We start from the raw sequence: 14653 nt of genomic DNA, 5'->3' as shown, positions 1-14653 counted from the left end.
GCCAGCTTTGACCTATGACCTCGGAGTCATGTGCCCTAACAACTGTTAAAATTTTATGAAGATCGGTCAAAGCGTTGCTGAGATATGGCTGTTTAAGTAAATTTGGCCACGCCTTGGAGCTATTGATTGACATGTGACAACCAGACTGTATGCAAATCTCAAAATGTTTTTAAGCAACTTTGATAAGGAGATTCTTCTGAATCTTTTGACACCAAGGTTGTGGTGATCGGATGAAAAACCAGGGACTAGTATAAAAAAGTAGGTTTTGCATATTATGCAAATTAGCAAAAAATCTAAGTAGGCGGAGCTTAATGGTTCTTGAGGCTTTTTTGTTTGTCTTGAGCCAAGGAATCCATCAGAAGTGGAATTTTGTTTCTAGGCCCTACGGTTTGGGAGATATGGACCAAAACGCAAAATGGTGCGCTATAGCGCCACCATCAGGCCAATGTGGCTCCCTGTCTCTATTTCTCTCATTGCACACCTGCTGCACCTTGCTGGCAAGTTTGGTCTTTCTGGGCCTTACGGTCTAGGCTGCAGTATGCGTTTTACAGGGGGAAAAATAATAATAAATATAGCCGCAAGCGGCAATTGGCGGGTTCACACACGAATAGGCCACTTGGCTTCAATAGGCAATAGACCCAATAGGTCCTTTAGACCCAAAAGAAGCTGTTTGAGTGGAAAAAATGCACAAATAAATCAATGTGCAAAAAAATGTTCAATTGGGGCACTAAAGGCCGAAAAGGATCAAAATAATGTGTATTGGCAAAATGATTCAGATCACAGAACTAAATCACATGCTGAGATCAGCTTTGTGTGTGTTTGTGTGGTGTTTCATGTGAGCAATAGTTTTCAGTCAGTTTCGGTGTTTGGCCACTAGATGGAGCCCAAGTACTATCATACTGATATCTCATTTTTATCAGTAATGCAATGACATTTTGGTGAATTAAAAGGTTCATTTCTGGTCAGGCAGTGCACTTTTTGTTATAAGATGCAATTGCAATGTTATAGAACTTATTGATCTGGATCATACAAGACCAATTACTTGTCTGTATTCTGCATAACAAGATTGCAGCATGAGTTTTTATGTTTTCTTAGGTTTTTGGGTACTGTAGCGCCCCCGACAGGCCAATTTGAACCAAACTTGGCATACCTCACAAGGACTTCAGGATATAAAAGCCTTTCAAATTGGGAGTTGATTGCATACATGGTTTATGAGTTATAGCAATATAGGTCATATATGGCATGGCCACAATGATATAATGGGAAAATGGACCAATCAGATAAATAGAAATCCATTATTTTTTTAATCAGTTTTTACCTACAGAGTCTACTGATTATGCTCATAGCAATTTTTCCATAATTGGATCAAATTCCTATGACTAGTTTGTAAATAGCTATTTTCAAACAATAGATGAATGTGACAAAAGTATGCATTTTTTAATAGGACTTGTAATTGCAAAGTTGTCAGGTCTACTGCAAGGAATAAAAAGAAACAAGTTGCATGTTCCTAAGTGAAAATTTGGAGGAGTTATGCATGATTTTCACAAATAGCGCCACCTTGTGGCCAAATGTTTTAAAACTGCACAGCATGACACATAGTCCTGAGATATGCACAGTGGTAAGGTTTCATGTTGTTTGGCCAATGGTAAGTCTGTCAAATGGCCAATTAATTCAAATAAAAATTAATTGGCTCATGGCGGCCATGTTTTTTGAGTGATGATGTCATCATTGTGTGTCTTGATATCACTTGGGCCCCTGATGATGCCTGTAAAGTTTTGGCTTGATGTGACTAACGGTTTCTGAGATACAGTTTTTCCCATGTTATAGCGCCCCCTAGTGGACAATCGTGGCCAGCTTTGACCTATAACCTCGGAGTCATGTGCCCTAACAACTGTTAAAATTTTATGAAGATCCATCAAAGTGTTGCTGAGATATGGCTGTTTAAGTAAATTTGGCCACGCCTTGGAGCTATTGATTGACATGTGACAACCAGACTGTATGCAAATCTCAAAATGTTTTTAAGCAACTTTGATAATGAGATTCTCCTGAATATTTTGACACCAAGGTTGTGGTGATCCGATGAAAAACCAGGGACTAGTACAAAAAAGTAGGTTTTGCATATTATGCAAATTAGCAAAAAATCTAAGTAGGCGGAGCTTAATAGTTCAAATTTATTTTTTATTTGCCTTGACCCAAGGAATCCAACAGAAGTGGAATTTTGTTTCTAGGCCCTACGTTGTGGGAGATATGGACCAAAACGCAAAATGCTGCGCTATAGCGCCACCATCAGGCCAATGTGGGTCCCTGTCTCTATTTCTCTCATTGCACACCTGCTGCACCTTGTTGCCAAGTTTGGTCTTTCTGGGCCTTACTGTCTAGGCTGCAGTATGCGTTTTACAGGGGGAAAAATAATAATAAGAAAAACTTCAGCAATTACAATAGGTTTCCCACACTGTGTGTGTGAACCCTAATAACAAGCGGCAATTGGCGGGTTCACACACGAATAGGCCACTTGGCTTCAATAGGCAATAGACCCAATAGGTCCTTTAGACCCAAAAGAAGCTGTTTGAGTGGAAAAAATGCACAAATAAATCAATGTGCAAAAAAATTTTCAATTGGGGCACTAAAGGCCCAAAAGGATCAAAATAATGTGTATTGGCAAAATGATTCAAATCACAGAACTAAATCACATGCTGAGATCAGCTTTGTGTGTGTGTTTGTGTGGTGTTTCACGTGAGCAATAGTTTTCAGTCCGTTCTGATGTTTGGCCACTAGATGGAGCCCAAGTACCACCATACTGATATCTCATTAATCTCAGTAATGCAATAAGACATTTTGGTGAATTAAAAGGTTCATTTCTGGTCAGGCAGTGCACTTTTTGTTATAAGATGCAATTGCAATGTTATAGAACTTATTGATCTGGATCATACAAGACCAATTACTTGTCTGTATTCTGCATAACAAGATTGCAGCATGAGTTTTTATGTTTTCTTAGGTTTTTGGGTACTGTAGCGCCCCCGACAGGCCAATTTGAACCAAACTTGGCATACCTCACAAGGACTTCAGGATATAAAAGCCTTTCAAATTGGGAGTTGATTGCATACATGGTTTATGAGTTATAGCAATATAGGTCATATATGGCATGGCCACAATGATATAATGGGAAAATGGACCAATCAGATAAATAAAAATCCAACATTTTTTTAATCAGTTTTTACCTACAGAGTCTACTGATTATGCTCATAGCAATTTTTCCATAATTGGATCAAATTCCTATGACTAGTTTGTAAATAGCTATTTTCAAACAATAGATGAATGTGACAAAAGTATGCATTTTTTAATAGGACTTGTAATTGCAAAGTTGTCAGGTCTACTGCAAGGAATAAAAAGAAACAAGTTGCATGTTCCTAAGTGAAAATTTGGAGGAGTTATGCATGATTTTCACAAATAGCGCCACCTAGTGGCCAAATGTTTTAAAACTGCACAGCATGACACATAGTCCTGGGATATGCACAGTGGTGAGGTTTCATGTTGTTTGGCCAATGGTAAGTCTGTCAAATGGCCAATTAATTCAAATAAAAATTAATTGGCTCATGGCGGCCATGTTTTTTGAGTGATGATGTCATCATTGCGTGTCTTGATATCACTTGGGCCCCTGATGATGCCTGTAAAGTTTTGGCTTGATGTGACTAATGGTTTCTGAGATACAGTTTTTCCCATGTTATAGCGCCCCCTATTGGACAATCGTGGCCAGCTTTGACGTATGACCTCGTAGTCATGTGCCCTAACAACGGTTAAAATTTTATGAAGATCGGTCAAAGCGTTGCTGAGATATGGCTGTTTAAGTAAATTTGGCCACGCCTCGGAGCTATTGATTGACATGTGACAGCCAGACTATATGCAAATCTCAAAATGTTTTTAAGCAACTTTGATAATGAGATTCTCCTGAATATTTTGACACCAAGGTTGTGGTGATCCGATAAAAAACCAGGGACTAGTATAAAAAAGTAGGTTTTGCATATTATGCAAATTAGCAAAAAATCTAAGTAGGCGGAGCTTAATGGTTCTTGAGGCTTTTTTGTTTGGCTTGAGCCAAGGAATCCATCAGAAGTGGAATTTTGTTTCTAGGCCCTACGGTTTGGGAGATATGGACCAAAACGCAAAATGGTGCGCTATAGCGCCACCATCAGGCCAATGTGGGTCTCTGTGCTTTAGCACGGTCTCGCAAAGAGACTACACCATTCTGCCAAGTTTGGTGTCTCTGGGCCTTACGGTCTAGGCTGCAGTATGCGTTTTATGCGGAGAAAAATAATAATAATAATAATAATAAGAAAGAAAAAACCCGACAATTACAATAGGTTTCCCACACTACGTGTGTGAACCCTAAATATAGCCGCAAGCGGCAATTGGCGGGTTCACACACGAATAGGCCTCTTGGCCTCAATAGGCAGAGGCCCAAAAGGTCCTTTAGACCCTAAATGTGAAAAGAAGCTGTTTGAGTGGAAAAAAATGCACAAATAAATTAATGTGCAAAAAAAGGTTCAATTGGGGCACTAAAGGCCCAAAAGGATCAAAATAATGTGTATTGGGAAATTGAGTCAGATCACAGAACTAAATCACATGCTGAGATCAGCTTTGTGTGTGTTTGTGTGGTATTTCATGTGAGCAATAGTTTTCAGTCAGTTTCGGTGTTTGGCCACTAGATGGAGCCCAAGTACTACCATACTGATATCTCATTAATCTCAGTAATGCAATGACATTTTGGTGAATTAAAAGGTTCATTTCCGGTCAGGCAGTGCACTTTTTGTTATAAGATGTAATTGCAATGTTATAGAACTTATTGATCTGGATCATACAAGACCAATTAATTGTCTGTATTCTGCATAACAAGATTGCAGCATGAGTTTTTATGTTTTCTTAGGTTTTTGGGTACTGTAGCGCCCCCGACAGGCCAATTTGAACCAAACTTGGCATACCTCACAAGGACTTCAGGATATAAAAGCCATTCAAATTGGGAGTTGATTGCATACATGGTTTATGAGTTATAGCAATATAGGTCATAAATGGCATGGCCACAATGATATAATGGGTAAATGGACCAATCAGAAAAATAAAAATCCAAAATTCTTTTAATCACTTTTTACCTACAGAGTCTACTGATTATGCTTATAGCAATTTTTCCATAATTGGATCAAATTCCTATGACTAGTTTGTAAATAGCTATTTTCAAACAATTGATGAATGTGACAAAAGTATGCATTTTTTAATAGGACTTGTAATTGCAAAGTTGTCAGGTCTACTGCAAGGAATAAAAATAAACAAGTTGCATGTTCCTAAGTGAAAATTTGGAGGAGTTATGCATGATTTTCACAAATAGCGCCACCTAGTGGCCAAATGTTTCAAAACTGCACAGCAAGACACATAGTCCTGAGATATGCACACTGGTGAGGTTTCATGTTGTTTGGCCAATGGTAAGTCTGTCAAATGGCCAATTAATTCAAAAAAAAAATTATTGGCTCATGGCGGCCATGTTTTTTGAGTGATGATGTCATCATTGTGTGTCTTGATATCACTTGGGCCCCTGATGATGCCTGTAAAGTTTTGGCTTGATGTGACTAATGGTTTCTGAGAAACAGTTTTTCCCATGTTATAGCGCCCCCTATTGGACAATCGTGGCCAGCTTTGACCTGTGACCTCGGAGTCATGTGCCCTAACAACTGTTAAAATTTTATGAAGATCGGTCAAAGCGTTGCTGAGATATGGCTGTTTAAGTAAATTTGGCCACGCCTCGGAGCTATTGATTGACATGTGACAGCCAGACTATATGCAAATCTCAAAATGTTTTTAAGCAACTTTGATAATGAGATTCTCCTGAATATTTTGACACCAACGTTGTGGTGATCCGATAAAAAACCAGGGACTAGTATAAAAAAGTAGGTTTTGCATATTATGCAAATTAGCAAAAAATCTAAGTAGGCGGAGCTTAATGGTTCTTGAGGCTTTTTTGTTTGGCTTGAGCCAAGGAATCCATCAGAAGTGGAATTTTGTTTCTAGGCCCTACGGTTTGGGAGATATGGACCAAAACGCAAAATGGTGCGCTATAGCGCCACCATCAGGCCAATGTGGGTCTCTGTGCTTTAGCACGGTCTCGCAAAGAGACTACACCATCCTGCCAAGTTTGGTCTCCCTGGGCCTTACGGTCTAGGCTGCAGTATGCGTTTTATCAGTAGAAAAATAATAATAAGAAAGAAAGAAAGAAAGAAAGAAAAAACCCGACAATAACAATAGGTTTCCCACACTGTGTGTGTGAACCCTAATAAGAAAAATCTCAGCAATTACAATAGGTTTCCCACACTACGTGTGTGAACCCTAAATATAGCCGCAAGCGGCAATTGGCGGGTTCACACACGAATAGGCTTCTTGGCCTCAATAGGCAGAGGCCCAAAAGGTCCTTTAGACCCTAAATGTGAAAAAGAAGCTGTTTGAGTGGAAAAAATGCACAAATAAATCAATGTGCAAAAAAAGGTTCAATTGGGGCACTAAAGGGCTAAAAGGATCAAAATAATGTTTATTGGCAAAATAATTCAGATCACAGAACTAAATCACATGCTGAGATCAGCTTTGTTTGTGTTTGTGTGGTATTTCATGTGAGCAATAGTTTTCAGTCAGAATATGGCCACTAGATGGAGGCCAAGTACTACCATACTGATATCTCATTAATGTCAGTAATGAAATAGGATATTTTGGTGAATTAAAAGGTTCGTTTCTGGTCAGGCTGTGTACTTTATGTAAAAAAAAAGATTCAGTTGAGGCACTAAAGGCCGAAAAGGATCAAAATAATGTGTATTGGCAAAATGATTCAGATCACAGAACTAAATCACATGCTGAGATCAGCTTTGTGTGTGTTTGTGTGGTGTTTCATGTGAGCAATAGTTTTCAGTCAGTTTCGGTGTTTGGCCACTAGATGGAGCCCAAGTACCATCATACTGATATCTCATTAATATCAGTAATGCAATGACATTTTGGTGAATTAAAAGGTTCATTTCTGGTCAGGCAGTGCACTTTTTGTTATAAGATGCAATTGCAATGTTATAGAACTTATTGATCTGGATCATACAAGACCAATTACTTGTCTGTATTCTGCATAACAAGATTGCAGCATGAGTTTTTATGTTTTCTTAGGTTTTTGGGTACTGTAGCGCCCCCGACAGGCCAATTTGAACCAAACTTGAAAGACCTCAAAAGGACTTCAGGATATAAAAGCCTTTCAAATTGGGAGTTGATTGCATACATGGTTTATGAGTTATAGCAATATAGGTCATATATGGCATGGCCACAATGATATAATGGGAAAATGGACCAATCAGAAAAATAAAAATCCAACATTTTATTAATCACTTTTTACCTACAGAGTCTACTGATTATGCTCATAGCAATTTTGCCATAATTGGATCAGATTCCTATGACTAGTTTGTAAATAGCTATTTTCAAACAATTGATGAATGTGACAAAAGTATGCATTTTTTAATAGGACTTGTAATTGCAAAGTTGTCAGGTTTACTGCAAGGAATAAAAAGAAACAAGTTGCTTGTTCCTAAGTGAAAATTTGGAGGAGTTATGCATGATTTTCACAAATAGCGCCACCTAGTGGCCAAATGTTTTAAAACTGCACAGCATGACACATAGTCCTGAGATATGCACAGTGGTGAGGTTTCATGTTGTTTGGCCAATGGTAAGTCTGTCAAATGGCCAATTAATTCAAATAAAAATTAATTGGCTCATGGCGGCCATGTTTTTTGAGTGATGATGTCATCATTGTGTGTCTTGATATCACTTGGGCCCCTGATGATGCGTGTAAAGTTTTGGCTTGATGTGACTAATGGTTTCTGAGATACAGTTTTTCCCATGTTATAGCGCCCCCTATTGGACAATCGTGGCCAGCTTTGACCTATGACCTCGGAGTCATGTGCCCTAACAACTGTTAAAATTTTATGAAGATCGGTCAAAGCGTTGCTGAGATATGGCTGTTTAAGTAAATTTGGCCACGCCTTGGAGCTATTGATTGACATGTGACAACCAGACTGTATGCAAATCTCAAAATGTTTTTAAGCAACTTTGATAATGAGATTCTCCTGAATATTTTGACACCAAGGTTGTGGTGATCCGATGAAAAACCAGGGACTAGTATAAAAAAGTAGGTTTTGCATATTATGCAAATTAGCAAAAAATCTAAGTAGGCGGAGCTTAATGGTTCTTGAGGCTTTTTTGTTTGGCTTGAGCCAAGGAATTCATCAGAAGTGGAATTTTGTTTCTAGGCCCTACGGTTTGGGAGATATGGACCAAAACGCAAAATGGTGCGCTATAGCGCCACCATCAGGCCAATGTGGGTCTCTGTGCTTTAGCACGGTCTCGCAAAGAGACTACACTATTCTGCCAAGTTTGGTCTCCCTGGGCCTTACGGTCTAGGCTGCAGTATGCGTTTTATCAGTAGAAAAATAATAATAAGAAAGAAAGAAAGAAAGAAAGAAAAAACCCGACAATAACAATAGGTTTCCCACACTGTGTGTGTGAACCCTAATAAGAAAAAAAATTCGAGCAATTACAATAGGTTTCCCACACTACGTGTGTGAACCCTAATAATAATTTGAACTCCACACAGTAGCAAACAGACCTAGATTCACCATTCCCATTTGAATATGAGAGATTGACTGTGGCAGTCATATCAATTTTGCATTAGATGGCTAGCTGAATGGTTTTGTTTTATCTTCCACTCTGCTTGGGTGTTTTATATCTGCTGTCTGTTTCTGATGAGCAGAGCTAGCTCAGTCACAGGGTCTGCGTGGACGAGGCTGAGGACACGGTGAAGAAGAGTACGGTGAAGAAGAGTACGGTGAAGAAGAGTACGGTGAAGAAGAGTCTAGTGAAAACTGGTGAAAATTGGGACTATTGGGGTGTTGTTCCAATCAGGTCATGTTTAACCTGCACTTCCATCTAAATGAAACCACAATTTGTGTTTCCTGCACTTTAAAACATAATGCTGTTGCATTGCACCTTTAAGTGAAATACGATCAAAACAGATCATAACGCAATTTTGACAGACTTGCCCAGATCAGACAAAAGTACTTTACTTCATATTCTTTATTGAACCTTGGGTTGACATTGAGGGAGATGCCAATTTTCAGTGTAGCTCAGTGTAATGCATCTGTCTCAGGGACACGAGATGGATCAATCTGCAGTTATGGATCCGCTGATCTGCTGAGGGAACTGCTCAGCAGGGTAATTTGTAATTTGAAATAAATTCCAGTGATAAAACCAATATTAATATGAATATGAACAAGAACACAAAGAATGCATATCAAATAAGAAAATATGAAAGCCAAGACATGCTGCCAGCTGTGAAGCATGGTGGTGGGAGTTTGAGCAGAAGCTTGAGTCAGGACATTAAAGTAACATCATACAGCCCAAATGTGAATGAATTAAAACACCACTGCACAGAGGAATGGTCTAAACTGTCTTCCACCCAAACAGGTCTAACTAACTTCTAATATAAGAGCTCACATGACCCTTTGCTCAGCAATATGGCACTTTAAAAATGTGTTGACTACAAGATAATGACGAACAAAAAACAAATACTGAAGAAATCCAGGATGTAAATCATGTTAGGAGTGCATCCCAGTTATTCATAGTTTTTCTGGTTGTTTTTCAGAATGCTTGTGATTGTGAACATTAACAAGTTCATTAAAACCCCTGGATTATGACAGGTTTAGGATTATGAGAGGTTTGGTCTGCAGGCCAAAGATGGGATCACATTTTCGAGGCCAATTATGCAGGTGGTCATGATAAGGAGACTTGGCTTTGTCTCACAACTCTAAGATGCTCATTCGCACAGCTGAAGGTAATGGGCCATTCTTGGTTGATGTACAAAGTTTTTTGTGGAAAAATCCCATAGGTGAGTGAAGAATAACTCTGAATTAACAGGGTTTGACAGAAGGTCATCCTCTGACGGTCACTCATTCTATGGTCACTCTCAGGCCAACGACCTCAAAACTGGACATGGAAACAGATTATTGCTACGGCTCATCTATGGCTTACTGTGGCAGATCAAAAGCATGATGCCATCATTCCACACCCTCGCTCTTAATGCGGAAGCTGAGGCAGTGATAACATGAATGAAAGCAATGAGAAGGGGAGCTGCTTTCTGCATGATCTGGTTTTAATGAGTGGATCGACCGGCAGCTCGAACAGATGAGAGGCTCGAAAAATGAACATGCATGTATGTGTCTCACATGCATCTAATGTGAAGCCAGGTTGCGAGGCTCCGAGGTTGCGAGGCTCCGAGGTTGCGAGGCTCCATGGTTGCGAGGCTCCGTGGTTGCGAGGCTCCGTGGTTGCGAGGCTCCGTGGTTGCGAGGCTCCGTGGTTGCGAGGCTCCATGGTTGCGAGGCTCCGAGGTTGCGAGGCTCCGTGGTTGCGAGGCTCCGTGGTTGCGAAGCTCCGTGGTTGCGAGGCTCGGTGGTTGCGAGGCTCCGTGGTTGCGAGGCTCCGTGGTTGCGAGGCTCCATGGTTGCGAGGCTCCGAGGTTGCGAGGCTCCGTGGTTGCGAGGCTCCGTGGTTGCGAAGCTCCGTGGTTGCGAGGCTCCGTGGTTGCGAGGCTCCGTGGTAGCGAGGCTCCGTGGTAGCGAGGCTCCGTGGTTGCGAGGCTCCGTGGTTGCGAGGCTCAGAGGTTGCGAGGGTCCATGGTTGCGAGGCTCAGAGGTTGCGAGGCTTCGAGGTTGCGAGGCTCCGTGGTAGCGAGGCTCCGTTGTTGCGAGGATCCGAGGTTGCGAGGCTCCGTGGTTGCAAGGCTCCGTGGTAACGAGGCTCCGAGGTTGCGAGGCTCAGAGGTTGCGAGGCTCCGAGGTTGCGAGGGTCCATGGTTGCGAGGCTTCGAGGTTGCGAGGCTCCGTGGTAGCGAGGCTCCGTGGTTGCGAGGCTCCGAGGTTGCGAGGCTCCGTGGTTGCGAGGCTTCGTTGTTGCGAGGCTCCGTGGTTGCGAGGCTCAGTGGTTGCGAGGCTCCGAGGTTGCGAGGCTCCGTGGTTGCGAGGCTCAGAGGTTGCGAGGCTTCGTGGTTGCGAGGCTCCGTGGTTGCGAGGCTCCGAGGCTCCGAGGTTGCGAGGCTCCGTGGTTGCGAGGCTCCGAGGTTGCGAGGCTCCGTGGTTGCGAGGCTCCGAGGTTGCGAGGCTCCGTGGTTGCGAGGCTCCGTGGTTGCGAGGCTCCGAGGTTGCGTGCGCCGAGCGCATGTAATTGAAGGCACATGGGCCAGTAAGTGCTGATGAATGTGTGAGTAAAGCCGTGGAAGCAGAACTATGTCAACTACCCGCTTAATTCACAACTCTCTGGCTCCTGTCCACGGTGGTGCTTTTATTTTCCACCCAGAAAAACCTCGTCTTTTAGGGCAAAATCCACAGATGATTCTAGTCACGTTGCCTTTTGAAGATACGTGGTTCTTGAGCAAGCGGTTGAGCATGCCGACGGACTGTTAAGCATTTGCACTTCGTCGTTTAATTGTCACTGCTATTGCCTAAGACATTCTTGGTCTGTTGTTCCTTTTCCTGGTAGGCACTGATGCCAGCAGGTACCATGGAGTAGCCTGGATCCTTCTGTCTCGTATTACATCCAAGACATATTACACAGATTATGATGTGGAGATCATTCAGGATTAAGGCTTGACTAATGAAGACATTATGCCAGAACTTGACACAGAGAAAGTTCTGAAAAATTTTCTGCAGAACATGAAGGCGGGATATGTGACTGTTGGCTGGGCTGGCCCAGATCAAATGTATTGCCAGATCAAATGTATTGCCTCTTACTGGTTGGCCATTACAGAGCACGTGCATGATGGCCATCTAAGTGCAAGGTGAGCAGCTACATCCATTTTCTCTGCTTCAGGCAGCTCTCAGCAGACAACATGGGAGCCTAATATCCAAAAATACAAGCCCACACAACTCAAAACAGCTTTTCTGAAAAATAGAATGGAAGGGGAAAACAGGAGACAGAGGAGGTTGAGGATGAGAAAGATGATGAAGAGGAGGAAGACAGAATTCTGGGCCCAGCAGTCTGTGTATCTCTTTTAATCTGTTACATCTCACTTACTGTTTGCTTTTCTCCCTATAAGACAGAAGGCAGACTCAAAGTAGTCTGGTCAGAAGAGATCTGGAGGGATTTAGAAGTTTGTTATGTAATCTGGGGCTCACTGACCAGCAGGAGGGCTCAATAGCAACAACAGGGGCCCATTTTCAGAGTGTGAGGGGATGTGTGTGTTTCAGCAAGGTCTGTCTGAGATTAAAAGCGTGTCAGCGCCAAGCTGTCTGTCTAACCAGGGCAAGAGTGGAACGCAATAAAACCAAAGGAATGGGAGGAGGAAGATGAAAACAAAACATGCCTAAGCTTGATCAAGCAGTCCTCACACTACAGAGCAGCACTGTAGCAGCAGACCACCCTAGAACAGCTGTCCACATTCTCAAGACCTACTTTTGCAGAAAAAAAACAGGACAGACACTTCAAACGACTTTCAGAAGTGTGCTGTCCTCCTGTGCCAGAGGCAGCTTGGGACCATATATGACTGATACAGTCCATGCTATTGCGATTTTGTGTGTCTGTCTGTGTGTGTGTGTGTGTGTGTGTGTGTGTGTGTGTGTGTGTGTGTGTGTGTGCGTGTGTGTGTGTGTGTGCAGGAGGAAGAACTGGGAGAGGATAAAACATTGAATGCACCTAGGGTAGCACCAGATTAAGGGATCAACTTGTATGAAAGGCTGAATGTCTAGTACTCCTGTATCTTATCTGCAGTGCAAACAGAACAAGGTGCTAACACCACCAAGGTCCTGGGTTTGAGTACCAGGTACTACATATGCTATCTACTGTTAAGTGTGTGTTAAGTTTCTCTGGTTATCTGTTATCAAATACTCTGGTTATCAAATGCTGAAACTGTAATAATAAATGGGATTGTTCTCTTTGCTGAAGAACGCAAACAAAGCTGCAATACTGGATTCTTGTTGTGTAATAAGTCACATGCACTTGGCTCCTCAGCCAGTGTGATGGAGTCACAGAGGCTCCTGTATCTTTCGCACAGATGCGAATGTTTTGTGGGCTGTTGTGTATGGCCCTAACTACAACACAGTGGGCCCTAACTACAACACAAAACAAGCACAGACACATCATACAATCAGCTACGGTTGTACAAATGTGTGGCCAAATGAGAGCTTGACTATTTTTGTGTGATTGTGTGTGTGTGTGTGTGTGAGTGAGTGAGTGAGTGTGTGTATGCATGTGAGTGCACTTGTTTGTATGGAGGGCCAGAGAGGCCAGGAAGATCAGAAGACTCCCTAAGGTCCTTATTACAAACAACAAGGCCAAAGACCCAAGACTCTTTTCACCTTGACATTCCGTCTACAGTACACGCGCGCGCGCACACACACACACACACACACACACACACACACACACACACACACACACACACACAGAAGACATGTACAGGTTGATGCAAGTCTGCTCGAGATATCATCTGCTGAGGCAAAACTGAAAACTCTCTGTCTATGTGTGTGCACGTACTTACTTGCACACACACACACACACACACACACACACACACACACACACACACACACACACACACACACACACACACACACACACACGTACGTACGTACACACGCACACTGAGAGACACTGAGACTCAGTTTACCCTCTGCTAAGCCAGAATGCTTTGTTCTGACTGCAGACATCTGGCCATAGGCATGAAGATCAAGAAAAAAATCATAAATCTACGGTTCTGTCTTTATTCTGAGATGAAGGCTGATGGATTCTTCTCTACCTCCACTTGAATCTTCTCATCCACTTTGATAATCCTAAACTCATTAAATATGTGTAATCCCTGATGCTCTCTCCATCCCTCTCTCATTTCTGGCTTTTATACGGCGTCTCTGACCATCCACTCTCTCCTGCTGCTGCACCAGGTAAAACACTCTTGGGTACAACACCACCCACCACCACCCCACCCCACCCCACTACCACCTACCACCACCCCACCCCACTACCACCCACCACCACCTCACCACCTCCCCACCCCACCCCACCACCACCCCCACCCCTGACTGGCTGAATCAGCAAGGCAGCAGAAGCAAACTGTGCGTTTCTGTGGCCCTCTAGACCTGGAAATGTCTTAGAGATTAATATAATCCTTATTTTAGTCCATCTAAGTTCTTATCATGTGCTGCGGTTTTATAAATAAATGCATCGAGGTAATATGTGCCATATTCAAAGAGCACTGTTTTGTGCTTTGGTAAAGAAAGGGGTCTGGCACATGGGAGGTGATGGGTGAATGGGTGAATGGGTGATGGGTGAATGGTGAATGGTGAATGGGTGATGGGTGAATGGGTGAATGGGTGATGGGTGAATGGGTGATGGGTGAATGGGTGATGTGTGAATGGGTGATGGGTGAATGGGTGAATGGGTGAATGGGTGAATGGTGAATGGGTGATGGGTGAATGGGTGAATGGGTGATGGGTGAATGGGTGAATGGGTGATGGGTGAATGGGTGATGTGTGAATGGGTGAATGGGTGATGGGTGAATGGGTGATGGGTGAATGGGTGAATGGGTGATGGGTGAATGGGT

The 14653-nt window shown here is 42.6% G+C and overlaps 1 protein-coding gene across 1 annotated transcript in view; it reads right to left on the bottom strand.

Moving 5' to 3' along the window:
- Positions 1-14653, bottom strand: part of LOC143474809 (plexin domain-containing protein 2-like) — a 118136-nt gene that overhangs the window by 70859 nt on the left and 32624 nt on the right. The gene's annotated exons all lie outside the window — the stretch shown is intronic.

This window comes from Brachyhypopomus gauderio, chromosome 14 (assembly GCF_052324685.1).
Source record: "Brachyhypopomus gauderio isolate BG-103 chromosome 14, BGAUD_0.2, whole genome shotgun sequence".
Lineage (NCBI taxonomy): Eukaryota > Metazoa > Chordata > Actinopteri > Gymnotiformes > Hypopomidae > Brachyhypopomus > Brachyhypopomus gauderio.
The sequence above is the reverse complement of the archived record's forward strand: the minus strand, read 5'-3'. Positions and strand labels throughout refer to the sequence as shown.